The sequence below is a fragment of the Pogona vitticeps genome, chromosome 3 (genome assembly GCF_051106095.1).
Source record: "Pogona vitticeps strain Pit_001003342236 chromosome 3, PviZW2.1, whole genome shotgun sequence".
Classification (NCBI taxonomy): Eukaryota; Metazoa; Chordata; class Lepidosauria; order Squamata; family Agamidae; genus Pogona; species Pogona vitticeps.
In genome coordinates, this window is record NC_135785.1 from 180,201,562 (window position 1) to 180,214,676 (window position 13,115).

Below are 13,115 nucleotides of genomic sequence, written 5' to 3' on the forward strand. Positions count from 1 at the left end.
CTGGCTCGGTTCATATTCCGCAAAGGGATAATGAAAGGACGGGGCCGAGGGGGGGGTATTGTTTGTTGCGCACGCGCACCCGGACTTCTTATTTCTAGTAAAAGAAACGTGGCTGCTTGTCTCTCGTCTTGGCAATTCCACCGCTTTTAAGATTTGGGGCGGGGGGGGGGAGAGATTCTGGGGCTTTGCGCAGGTGCGGAAAAGACGTTAGTATTCTGCTCTTACTCGATGGAAAAGGGAGGGTGGCTGCTGTGCAGCTGAAGAAATGTGCATTCAATGCTGGATTGTGGGGAGAGGGTGTGCCGCGTGGAAACTAAAGGGAGTTGCAGCAGATATCTTTAAAAAAAAAAAAGGCAGGCCGAGAACGTGTGAATGCGAAGGGCCGTTCCAACGTACTTGTTTTCTTCCTTCCTAGAAAACGGGCTCAAGAATGCCAAGTCCGTCCGGGAAAAGTGATGAATATTGATGATAAGGAGATGATATCCCGCTAGGAGATATTAAGGGCTAGGCAGGGAGAAGGGTAGGCGAGGTCGACTCCGATCTGTCTCCCGAGTCTCAGTACAGGAACGGCTCTTTCAAAGACGCGTGTCTTGCAGCAAAACGCTGGAACCCTCAGAAGGTGCAGCTGCAGCTACCCTGGGACCGAGTTGAACGGCGGCCCCGATAAATTCAGCTCCCAGGGGCCATTTTAAGTTATTTCTCCAAACTTTGTACACTACTGTACTTCCAACCTGAGCATCCAGTACAGTCTTAACATACAGTACTCGGGAGGGAAAAGCGTGAGAGAGAAGACATCTGTTAGGAGATGCAGCCGGAACGTATGCAGTATTTGAACAGCGGTTTTTGTGTGCCTTTCCCAGGAAGGGAGGGGTCACCCTTGTTAGGTGCAGACCCCCACTGCTCTAATTGGAAAGAAGGTTCGTGGACTGAAGCAGGACTTACTCCGGGGTTAATTAATACAGGATCTCTGTCATGTTGGTTCCGACTCTCAACATTTTCCTGGTTCTTGGAGGGGAGTCTGAAGACCTTTAGGAGGGCCCCATGGTCCCCAGCGGTGGAGTATCTCAAACTAAGGCTAGAAGACCTCTAAGGATACAATCTGAAACACCAGAAAGTAGGGACGGCTGGATGCGGTGGGATTTGCTGTGGAGTAAACATGCATGTGGTTGTACCCCGGAAAACCCCCTGTTTCCTCTATTTTCCCTCATACCTTTCCAACCAGCTTCTCAGCCCTGGCCTTTGTTTGTTCCTAGTGGCCACTTTTGTATCCAGTATTTCCTCCTAGGTAAAGGTAAAGGTTCCCCTTGACAATTTTTGTCCAGTCGTGTCCGACTCTAGGGGGCGGCGCTCATCCCGCTCTTCAAGCCATAGAGCCAGCGTTTGTCCGAAGACAATCTTTCTGTGGTCACATGGCCAGTGTGATTTAGACACGGAACGCTGTTTACCTTCCCACCGAGGTGGTCCCTATTTATCTACTTGCATTTGCAAGCTTTCGAACCGCTAGGTTGGCGGGAGCTGGGACAAGCAACGGGCGCTCACTCCGTTGCGTGGATTCGATCTTACGACTGCTTGGTCTTCTGACCCTGCAGCACAGGCTTCTGCGGTTTAGCCCACAGCGCCACCACGTCCCTTTCCTCCTAAGCAACAATTATAAAGCTATAACTTGACTTGTTCTGTAAACATATTGAGGTACTTAAATTCACAGTTTGTGTGTTGGGGGGGGGAACTACAGCAATCCTAAGGAATTATCAGCATGCCACATTTAGTGGGAATTGTTTCTGACTAGACATTGCCTCCAGTCTGTTTAATGAGACCTAAATCCCACTCATTTCAGTGGGACTGACTCCCACGTAACTGCTCATAGCAGTGCAGCTTTTGGATTAGGTGGTTTTGCATGTCACAAGGATAGGCAACTACAAATATAAATAAAGATGAACATCATAGTCTAGAAGAGGCCAAGGCTTCAGAATAAACCCTGAAAAGTAGCTGTTGGCAGATAGGATTGGATGCCAGTGAGTTTTAATGTAGCAGCCTTTAACTATGAGGTACTGATAGGTGTAATCTTGTTAAGTGCTTTTAGTTTAAAGTCAGAGAGGAAAAGAATTACCCTCTCTCTCTCTCTCTCTCTCTCACACACACACACACACAGAGAGAGAGAGAGAGAGAGAGAGAGAGAGAGAGAGAGGAAGGAAGGTGCTAATAATATGCTAAAATGAGTTATCTTATTAAATAAGAAAGTGAGAGATAAAATATAATTAGCAATGCACAGATAAGAAACCAATGGCATATGCATTCTCTGCATCTGAGAGATACAGGCCAACCTTTTAACAGTGGTTTGCATTATTTTGTATTAAAAATGACAGCTCAGTTCTGTATGTCCTTTTGTTGTCCCTTCTTAACAGAAAATAACTGGGATAAATAGAGAATGTGTAGAATAACTTTGAGAGGCTGTCAGATTGGATTGTGGTCATTAACTTTAATCATTCTATTCTTATGGCTTGCTTCTTTCAGCAAGAAATGTTTTCAAATGTTTCTGTTGTCCTCTCAAAGAATTACACATTAAAAACTAATTCTTTTAACTCCTGCCAGTCATTGCTTTGACTAGGGTTTTACTTGTCACAAATAATAGATGAGATTAAATTGGTCTCCCCTGGTTCCAACTGACAAGGTTGCCTGAGTGAGACTGTTTTCACAGAAGGGGTTAGATAATTAAATTAATGGGACTTCACAGTGTGTTTAGTACTAGTTATTTTCCCAGAGGACAGCTAAATTAAAAGAGGTGACTCTCAGGTGGTGGAAACTAACTGCCTAACAAAGGAACCCCAACCTTGAAGATTGATTTTTCAATAGATATATTTTTTACTCCTCTGTGCCCAAACAAAATACTGTCACTTAATTTTTACTGGAACAATGGATGAAACTAGCTAATGCAATACTGATACACTGAACCTTTCATTGATATATAATGAGGCATGACCTGTTTGAATAACAGTTGTGGGAACATTCCATATAGACAGAGAAGTAGAGTAACACCTAATGAGCTACAACTAATGAGGCATAACCTTTTACCTGTTGTGTGCTCCATCAAATAGATGGACATGAAGTACAGCAACACACTCCTGTAGTTACTCAGTACTGGCAGGTCACATCCAGATATTCATGTTGTTTGGTTCCATATTTGCAGTACTTTAAAAATATGCTTTAATCGTGTTATGTAGTTTAACCCTCTTGCACTATGTACTAAAGTTACCCAAATGTTCAGATTGATTCTGTGCATGTCTAATAGAGTTCACATGCAGCATTTATAGGTTTGTCACCTTTTTTATATAGAACAAAATAAGTACTGAAGTCCATAACCATAAGTAATACAACTAGGCACTACACTATGCAAAATAATCAAAGCAAAAGTGAAAATCAAAAAAGAGAAGCAACAGCAAGAATAAAACCTAGGAATTTATTTAATACTTACATTTGTATACCCTTCCCCATTAGTGCCAGAGCACTACTCTGGGTGGGATACAGTAATAAACAAAACAAAACAAAAACTTTAAAACCAAATAACTAACCAATAAACCAGAAGCCTATAGAACAGCAGAATGGTGGACACAAGGCAGTTAGGAGGGGCGGTGTGGAAAGCCTCCATGAAAAGCTATGTCTTCAGTTGCTTTCTGAATGTCCACAGGGAGGGGAGCAGGCAAAGCTCCTCCAGAAGCTGGTTCTACAAGCTTGGGGCCACCGTGAAGAAGACCCTACTCCTAGTAGATGACTTGCGGGCCTCCCTCTGGGTGGCCACCCTAAGGAGCCTTGCCTGTAATGGGTCGGGCGGATGACATAGGGGAAAGACACTCCAACAAGAAGCATGGTCCCAAACTATAGAAAACTGTATACATGAGTGTCAAACCCTTGAACATGATCTGGGATGCAACAGGTAACCAGTGGGGGGTGAGCCAGAACTGGGGTGATATGGTCAGACTTGCTCACAACAACCACCAGTTTGGCTGCCACATAATAGTCTCTAGATCAGCCTCAAGGGAAACCCCATGTAGAGAGAATTGCAGTAATTAATCTGGGAAACGACCAGTGCTTGCTCCAAGGTCCCGAGGGAGCTCTTGTCTATGTAGGGGGAGAGTTGGGTGACTAACCTAAGTTGGTTAAAGGAATTTAATGAGCCTCAATACTTGGCTTTAAAAAAAATATGTTGCAGCATATTCTTACCCATGTTTTTTTTTTCCAAAGTGAAGCCTACTCCATAACTGGGCATAGGTTTCGTTCGTTTAGTCATTTAGTCATGTCCGACTCTTCGTGACCCCATGGACCAGAGCACGCCAGGCCCTCCTATCTTCCACTGCCTCCCGGAGTTGTGTCAAATTCATGTTGGTTACTTCGCAGACACTGTCCAGCCATCTCATCCTCGGTCGTCCCCTTCTCCTCTTGCTGTCACACTTTCCTAACATCAAGGTTTTTTCCAAGGAGTCTTTTCTTCTCATGAGATGGCCAAAGTACTGGAGCCTCAGCTTCAGGATCTGTCCTTCGAGTGAGCACTCAGGGTTGATTTCCTTTAGAACTGATAGGTTTGTTCTCCTTGCAGTCCAGGGGATTCTCAAGAGCCTCCTCCAGCACCACAATTCAAAGGCATCAATTCTTCGGTGGTCTGCTTTCTTTATGGTCCAGCTCTCACTTCCAAACAGGAGGTATGGGCATAGGATTACAGGCTATATGAACATTACAAAGTCTAAGTTCCTGAACGTAGATGTCCCTCAAAGTAGTTAGAATACCTAGCGTTCATCAAAATCAATTTTGACAGGCACCCTACTCTTTTGAGGTGGGACAAAGGGCCAAGAATTGACCCAGGGCCCTCCTCGCAGGTGGGCGGTGCTTAGGGATGACATATGCGGCTGGTGAGGTCACTGTAGGCCTATAGGATGGTTTGATAGACACAGGGGTCCCCTGTGACCAAAGCGTACCCTCAGGATTGGTCCCTGAAGCGATGTGGTGCCGCCTCCAGCCCTACAGGCCAATAGGAAGAGGTTTGAAGGGTTCGGCTAGAAAAGGAGCAGCCGTAGGTCATGCCTTGGCATGCCCTTAGGTCACCTGGGGCTGAAATGCCACAGCAGTTGCTGAAATGCCACAGCAGTTGCTGAAATGCCACAGCGGTGGTTTGGGGGGGACTTCTGAGCATGCCTGCAGCTCTTTGCAGAGATTGGCGAGGCTTGGAGATGAAGGAGGACAAGGAAAACCAGCCCCCCTCCCCCCAGTTGCCCCTAAAGGCAGAAAGCCAAAAGGTACTTGCGCCCCCAAGGTTACTACTATGGGCCTGTGGGTTTTTCCAAGCCCCTGTGCCCCTTAGGACCCCCTGCAAGTCTCAAGGGGATGCTGCCTGAAGACCCAGAAAATCTAAGAAGAAAATGCAAGACATATTCATATTTACCGCAAAGCCAAAGCAGAAGCCAAAAAGCACAAGAAAGCCAGCCTGCACCTGTTGTGGGGAGATGAGGATGATGAGCTTGAGAATATTCCACCAACATCATTTGTGGCCGCTGTTGTATACTGTAACAATAAAGTAAATAATTAAACCACCTAAATAGGAGACAATTTTAAAGCAATAGTTTTAAAAAAACTCTTCTGTTATAATATAGATGTATAAACCTTACTCATGACTTCCACTTTTCAGTTCAATCTTATGTTATATAGAGAAACTAGGCTTTCTCATTGCAGCAACTCAAATATTCCACTCGGCTTTCACTTGAGAATGTGCAGTAACAAAGGTTGCAACTTAAAGACAATATGTTGCTATCAAAAGCGTCAATGCTTTTAGAGAGTGTTAAGTTGTATTTTCACCTTGTACCCTGAAAATAAGACCTAACCTGAAAATAAGCCTTAGTATGGTTTTTCAGGATGCTCGTAATATAAGTCCTACTCCCAAAATAAGCCCTAGTTGAGTGAAACGCCACCCTCCACGATTGTGCAGCAACCAAAAGTTGACATGACTGTAAAATAAAACATCCCCTGAAAATAAGCCCTAATGTCTTTTTAGAGCAAAAATTAATACATGACCCTGTCTTATTCTCGTGGAAACATGGTATTATGTTTAATTCCACACTGTTGGGTGCTCAAAGATTTTTGAAGATTTACCAAGTACTATTTCTACATCATCACCTTAACCAATTTTCAACCTCTGTGGCTCATTCTGCAAATTACAAACAGGTCAGCTCAGGACCAAATAGGTCCAAAACCAAACCGCCAAATTGGGCTCCAGAGAGAAGTGTGGGGGAGAGCTAAGCGTACTCAGTTTCATTTCTGAACTCAATTCTTGTGCTAATTTTCCTGCTAATTTCTTGAGCTAATTTCAATATTAGGTTTGATAAGTAGGTTTGAAGTAGAAAGGAACAATAAGTTGAACAGCACAAAAGCTCCGCATTTTACATTCCTATTGATATTTGACTAACCAAAATTCTCGAAAATGTTCATAATGAAGGGTAAAGAGATTAAACAGCTGCCAAAGTAATATTAAATAGTATGAAATTCTGAAATCAATAAATGCCCCTCCAATATAGACTGTTGGAAAAAGTGTAAAGAAAGTCAAAAGTGTTGAGATTCTTGTCATGTCTTGTCTGTCCATCACAGTTAAAGGTCCATTTTCCTGCAACAGAGAATGAAAAGAAGGGTTTATTTCTTTGCAGATTCACATCTAGTATAAGTGAAACATCAAAAACTGCACATGTAAAGCAGAGCAAAAGGCTACATAGGCTAGCTTTAACCTAGTGGCACTCATAAAAGTAAGAGCCAGCATCCTCTTGTCTAAGGCTTTGGCAGCTTCATGAATTCTGTGGGCCAATAGTGAGGTAGTGATGAAATGTTTTGAAAAACTGGTTCGGAATCATATTACATCATCTCTACCTCAGAGTTTTGATACCCACCAGCTTGCATATAGAGCAAATAGATCAACAGAGGGTGCTGTAGCTATAGTCCTTCATACTGCATTGCCACATGTGGAGCAATAGGGCAACTATGTAAAGCTGCTTTTTGTGGACTTCAGCTTAGCATTTGATACCATCCTCCCTCAGAGGCTGGTGATTAAAATAAGGAATTTGGGTCTTCCACTTGTATATGGATACAGTTTTTTGTCTGAATGCAGTCAGAGGGTTAGAGTAGGTCAATATACATCTACGGTTCTCAGCCTTTGTATTGGTGTGCTGAGTCCCCTGCTCTATAGCCTCTATACATATCATTGTATTTCTGCTTATAACAGCCATACCATTGTTAAGTTCACAGATGATACCACAGTAGTGGGGTATCATTCTCAGAGGAGAATGAGTCTGCTTATAGGGACGAGGTGGAAAAATTGATTAAATGGTATACTGAGAATAACTTGCTTCTAAATACTTCAAAAACTAAGGAGCTTGTAATAGATTATAGGAAGGGGGGATGGATATTCCACCATTATTCATCAGTGGAGACTGGGTAGAAAAGGTGAGGGGGTTTTGCTTTTGGGTGTCCATATTGAGGAGAACATGACTTGGAGCATAAATACCTCACAAGTACTGAAAAAGGCTCAATAGATATTGTACTTTCTGTGAGGTGAACATGACTTGGAGTTGAGATTCTTGTCATGCTCTATATGCATGTGGTACAAGGGTTGTACAGTGGTTCAGAGAAAATTACGCCAGAAGTTGACTAATACAGCACAGAAGATTGTTGGGTGTCCCCTCCCCACAGTAGAAAGCTGCTAAATAATACAAGAAGCATTCAAAGTCCCATGAACTACAGTTAAATTGGACAGAAATAGTGAGTAGAATATTTGGCTGCTGGCCTGGCATTATAAAGGAGAAGCTCTGTATATCTAAAACAAACAAACAAACAAACAAACAAACAAACAAACAAACAAACAAACCTCTTTTAGGTATATCCTACTGTGTTGTGTTCATGATGGTGGAGAAAATGCTGACCCGACTGGCTGAGCTATTGTGGTGGCATAAAAAATATTATTATTGCTCCACCACTGAAGGAGCATTTCTTTTAAAACATTTTTTTAAACCAAAGGTGTTTGAATACTGGGTAAAGGACAGTTAAGAGGGTGGTAATAATGTCCCAGAACAGGGTGGGGGAGAAGGGAATGTGATCATTAAGCAGTTCTGAAGTTTGAGAAGGTTAAGATTTCTACAGAAAACAAGCCTTAAGCCTAGAAAGTCCTCAGCAAGCATATAATTTGAAGGATGTAATTTCTGACAAAAAGGCTCTGATATTCATAATGCAAATGCAGCTAACATGGAATTTGTTATGATGATGCTAAAATCTTTGGCATAGATCTCAAAGTAACTTAAAACAAGTTGTCAAAATGAAGTTTTGTTTCACCCTATTTAACAATGTTCATACAGTCTTTTGGGGGAAACAAAGGGATAAATGGGTTCAAGAGATTGAACAGTAAACGTAATCAACGAATGGTCTGGTTTTCTCCACAAAATAGCACTGAAATGTCCCTATCAAATTGCTTTTATTAAAAGGCAGCTGTGGAGTACTGATCAACTAACAAGGATTGAAGGTATGGAACAAAGGTGAAACCCTTTGTGTGTTGGTCATAAGATAACCCATCATGCAAATAAGCACAAAATATAAAGCCTTCCTTTCTCAGTGGAATCACATGCACACCCATGGAGCTGCAGCGCATATGAACCAGCTATAGATCAGGTGAGAAAAATACCTTTTGATTTTAAAATATTACATATCTCTTAATGCTGTTGTATGCAGGCTGCTTTTTGCATGATTTGGGTGAGAGAAATTTAAGAAGAATTTTCTTTTTTCTCACACCCAAAATCATGCAAAAAGCAGCCCTGCATACACAAGCATTACTATTTGGATGAAAAAAATTTCTAGCTCTCTTTACCCCAAAAGCCCAGGAGGGCATACCTTTTAAAATTCATCCTACATAGAAAAAGCATGCAGAACACGTTTTAATTTAAAATTTATGTACCATGGATCTCTGTTGTCACAAGCCTTTTCTAGAAAAAAGAGAATTCGTCTTAAATTTTTTCTCACCCAGAATCGTGGAGACTCATGGTCAGGGAGGGTAGAATCGGTAAAAACATTCCTTAAATGTCTCAAATGCCTTGAAAGCCATATGAGCACTGCTATATAAGTCATTTCATACTTGATGGCACACCACACACACCATTTTAACTGCATCTGCTGTTTTAATTTTTTTTAATTGTAATATGTGTTGGGGATTTATTAATCTTCTTAATTCCAAATAACAAATTCCAAATAATAAATTCCCTGTTTTTGAATTCCAAGTAGCAGTGGGAGTTCAAAGATTCAAAAAGACCTTCCAGTTGAAAAATCTGAACAAAGTTTGGGCCTGCAACCCTAAGTACCACCAGTTGCAGCCTGATGGGGAGAAAGGGCAAGGCTTCCTTACAATTCCACACAGCCATGCCCATTAGCTAGGGATGGGTCTTTATTTATTTATTTATTTATTTATTTATTTATTTATTTATTTATTTGATTGATTGATTGATTGATTGATTGATTGATTGATTGATTGATTGATTTATACCCCGCCTATCTGGACTACTCGTCATGATTTCCTTTGGTTTGTTTCTTACACTATATAGGTATCTTCATAACCACACAAAAATTATTGAAGCGGTTGTAACGGGCACGCTTGAGCCTCTATTGTCTCAGGCCTCTAAGAGTGCTCACTCCTCTTCTCTAGTAGCTGCCACCACTATTTCAATTTCAATATCAATTACTCAGAGAGACCAGTGTTACTTTAAAACTTAAACTTGTTTATTTGATCAGTAAAATATAATAAGTAAATCACCAGTTGATAATCAATTTCTCTCACTCACTGAACTCACTAACACACAGCTTCTAACTCTCACTGACTTTCTGGCGCACTGTCTCTCAGACTCACAGAACTCTCTTCACACATAACACACCTTATATATCCCAGCTCCTCCCACTTCTGCACCACCTTCCGTCCCCTCATTGGCTGCTGTTCCACTGCCCAGCTGTGACAGACAGGTGAGAGCAGGGCTGAACGTTACAGCGGTTTTCCCTGAACATGAGGAAAAAGTGAATCTGAGAGTTTTGGCCAACCAAAAAGGCTTTGAATGCTTATGTCTTTAAAATCCTGTTTTCATCTCTGTTTATTTGTTGACAAGGACCTCACTTTTAATAGCTACATGATAGACAATGTGATCTGCTGAATACTGGGAAATAGTATTTAAAAAAAAAATTGGTCAGGACATATAGTTGAGAATTTTATTTCATTTGTATTTTATAAGATTTCACAAAATATCACCACTTCATTCAGACGTAGGTGGAAAGAACTTGAGGTTAAGAAGCAAGAAAAAGGGAAACAGAGATATAGCCATTCCTCCCAGTGGCACTGGGACGCGCTGGAACTGCGGGTTAAACCGCAGAAGCCTCTGTCCTGCAAAGTCAGAAGACCAGCAGTTGTAAGATCGAATCCACATGACAGAGTGAGCTCCCGTCGCTTGTCCCAGCTCCTGCCAACCTAGCAGTTTGAAAGCATGAAAATGCAAGTAGATAAATAGGTACCACCAGGGTGGGAAGGTAACGGTGTTCCATGTCTAGTCGCGCTGGCCACGTGACCACAGAAACTGACAGACGCTGGCTCTACGGCTTGGAAACGGGGATGAGCACCGCCCCCTAGAAAGACAAATATTTGTAACTGTATCATGTGGTTTTTTTCATCTCTGTATCTTGTGTTCAGTGTGATTTGTTTTGGGATTCATCATTCAAATTTAAATTTCGACTTCACTTGCAAAACTGCTGAGAAATGAAATTCAGAGGAAATCTCATTGTGACAGCTGAAACAGGTTAATCCTAGGGAATACACAATGCCCTTAAATGTCCTTTGAGCATTAAGATGAATTAATGCCAGTGTTTAGAGCATGGGGTAGACATTTTCTATATTGGGTATTCTCACTTCTACAATTTGTCATTGTAAGTCAGTGTGCCTTCTGATGCTGATGCTTTTATGGCTAACTACCATGGGTAATTAACGTTATTAATTAAATATTAACTGCTTGTTCAAAGTGATCACAGTTAACCAAGCACTTAATATGAAATATAAAAGAATTTGTTAGAGCATCAAATGATTAATGAATTCATCATTGATATCATGATGTTGCTGACTACAACACACAGTGAGAGCTGTTATAGAATAATTTGTTGTTACAATTATTTCATAAATGTTAGACATGCCATTTGAACAAGTCCCTACCAGAAGCTTTTACAAATTAGTGTTGTGTTAACAACAAAGTTTGACAGTTTTCCTCCACAGTCTACTATAACTGCTTTCAACAAAACACTTCAGCCTAATAATGGTGGCCTCGTCTGGAATAGAAATAAATTAGGTCAATGCAATTTTCCAAAGATACATTAAATAGTAAGATTTTCAGTATTAATATTGATGTATGTTCTAATTAAGCAGGAACAGCCATCCTGAGGCTAACTTCCCATACTGTGATGATCATTTCTTACTTTGGAAAATATTCAGGAGTTAGGAAAATTATCTTTTGAAAAGATGCTACAGAGGAGCAGGCACTTACAGTAAAATTGCCAAGTATTTTCTGGCTTATATACCCTGAACCTTTAAAAGCTGCATGATCAAAAGTGCTATAAGGTGTGTTCAGTTGCTGTATTTTTTTTTTAGGGTGCAAAGTGTTTTATACATCAAATCATCTGTTATGTTGGAGTCTTGCCAAGAAAAATAAATTGTGGTATTAGGTTTTCAATAAGTTGTTTACAACATTGTCTCACTTTGCTATTGCTATCATCAGTAAAAGCTTAGGCATTTTATTAGGTTTGGCTGTAAGACTACTGCTTTTAATCCTGTATTGACATCTGATACCGTGTTTCTCCGAAAATAAGAGAGGGTTTTATATTAATTTTTTTCTCCAAAAAACAAATTAGGGCTTATTTTCAGGGAACGATTTAATTTTTTAATGTACAACAATCTATATTTATTCAAATACAGTCATGTCAACTTCTTCTGGTTGCTGCACAATGGTGGAGGGTGGGGTTTCATTTAACTGGGGCTTATTTTTGGGGTAGGGCTTATATTACGAGCATCCTGAAAAATCATAGTAGGGCTTATTTTCAGGTTAGGTCTTATTTTTGGGAAAACAAGGGTATAAATGTGAAGATTTGCCTTTAAATGTCTACATGCACACTGGCCATGCTCTGCAGCTGATGTGCCATCAACCAGAGGTTTTATCCTCTGGAGAGAACCCTATAGATACATATCACTATTTATATAGGCTCCCTTTAGATGGACACCTTTACCATATCAGTGAGGGGCATGGCTGAAGGCCTCCCTGTCCACGTCTAAACTCTACCCATTGCTCTCCTCCCCTAAACAAAAATTCACTTGAAAATGGCAAAGGTGGCCTTACTGACATCCAGTTTTATGGAAAAGGCTGCTTCTTGTGTCAGTAGAGTTTGCCCCTGGTGGGTGATCTTGGTAATTCCAACAGTATTTCTATCCTCCAATCCCCAGGTATGATAATTAGGATGTCTGTTTGTTTTTTAAGGACAATATGATACCTAAACTTGATTTCCCTCTTCTGTTGACATAGAAGCCACTACTTTTTTTCCTACCTTTTTCAGCTCTAAGCCTACTAAGAGACATGTGCCTTACGTAAAGAAAAAGTTAGATCTACAGAATCTAACCAAGATTGTTGTCTGCAAAGAGGAAAGATTGGAAATTGATAAATTTGATTTGTATGTCACATGTGGAATTTGCAAACTCCACCTTCCCTTACAGGGAGACTGATTTCAAGAACAATAAACTTTAGATTGGTTGCAATTTTTGAACCTTAACCCCAAATTTATTATATCTTGGCCTGATAAAAATTTTCTGAAAAAGTCAAAAGTTCACCTTGTTTCTATATTTTGGTGGTCCGGTAATGCTATTACCTAACCCAGAAATTTGTTTTGGGGGCTGAATCATATAGTGGCTTCTTCTGTTTATTGGCAGAAGGCATTAATCAGTCTGTTCAAGTTCAGACAGAGATTGTAGGTAAACAACAGGGATTCCTTTTTACAGAATGTACTAATGACAGCCATACATTTCATGTTGCTATAAT

The 13,115-nt window shown here is 40.8% G+C and overlaps 1 protein-coding gene across 1 annotated transcript in view; it reads left to right on the top strand.

Annotated features, from left to right (window-relative positions):
• Positions 1-13,115, top strand: part of STS (steroid sulfatase) — a 172,110-nt gene that overhangs the window by 777 nt on the left and 158,218 nt on the right. The gene's annotated exons all lie outside the window — the stretch shown is intronic.